Genomic DNA, 1,329 nt, shown 5'->3' with positions numbered 1-1,329 from the left:
CTCCTCTTCCCTTCCCTTCCCTACCCTTCCTTTCCCTTCCCTTCCCTCCTCTCTCTCTCTTTCTTTCTTTTTTTGAGACAGTCTTACTTTGTCACCCGGGCTGGAGTACGGTGGCACGATCATGGCTCACTACAGCCTCAACCTCCTGGACTCGAGCCATCTTCCTGGGACTGGGATTACAGGCACGTGCTACCATGCCTACCTAATTTTTGAGTTTTTTTTGTAAAGATGTGGTCGCTATGTTGCTCAGGCTGGTCTCTAACTCCTGCGCTCAAGCAGTCCTCCCACCTAGGCCTCCTAAAGTGCAGGGATTACAGGCGTGAGCCACCACACCTGGCCACATTTAACTTGCTTTTGGTTATCAAGGAGAATGCTTCAACTTTTGCCCATTGGTTGTATGTAATTTCTGCGTATGCCTGTACTTCTGTCCTCTGACTCCTAATCAAGAAAATCCTCAAGAATGCAAAGGAGGCCGGGCGCGGTGGCTCATGCCTGTAATGCCAGCACTTTGGGAGGCTGAAGCGGGAGGATCACTTGAGGCCAGGAGTTCGACACCGGTCTGGCCAACATGGTGAAACCCTGTATCTACTAAAAATACAAAAATTAGCTGGGAGTGGTGGCACGTGCCTGTAGTCCCTGCTACTCGAGAGGCTGAGGCAGGAGAATCGCTTGAACCCAGGAGACGAAGGTTGCAGTGAGCTGAGATCTTGTCACTGCACTCCAGCCTGGGCGACAGAGCCAGACTCCGTCTCAAACAAACAAACAATACAAAGAAGTGAGAGTTATAGGATGATAAGAATGGAATTTTGTTCTGAAACCCCTGTAATGTAACAAAAAGTCAACCATTCAGAAACTTTGTTGGGGCTGGGGCGGTGGCTCACGCCTGTAGTCCTAGCACTTTGGTAGGCTGAGGCAGGAGGACTGCTTGAGTCCAGGAGCTCGACACCAGTCTGGGCAACATAGCGACACCCCGTTTCTACAAAAAATACAAAAATTAGGTGGGGGTGGAGGCACACACCTGTAGTCCCAGCTGTTCGGGAAGTTGAGGTGGGAGGACGGTTTGAAACTGGGAGGTGGAGGTTGCAGTGATCTGAGATAGATCGTACCACTGCACTTCAGCCTGGGTGACGGAGCCAGACGCTGTCCCGCTCTCCCCAACCCCCGCAAAAAAACTCTGATGGGTCATTTTGGTAATAAATGTCTCGTGACACACCTCACAGTGAATTGTGATGGGCTGGTGGCTGTCTCACCGTTCCAATGATTTATTGCCTTATAACAAACCAAACTTACTGGCATAAAACAAATATTATTATGCTCACAGTTTCTGTG

This window comes from Mandrillus leucophaeus, unplaced genomic scaffold (assembly GCF_000951045.1).
Source record: "Mandrillus leucophaeus isolate KB7577 unplaced genomic scaffold, Mleu.le_1.0 Scaffold137, whole genome shotgun sequence".
Taxonomy (NCBI): Eukaryota; Metazoa; Chordata; class Mammalia; order Primates; family Cercopithecidae; genus Mandrillus; species Mandrillus leucophaeus.
This window is presented reverse-complemented; position numbering follows the sequence as displayed.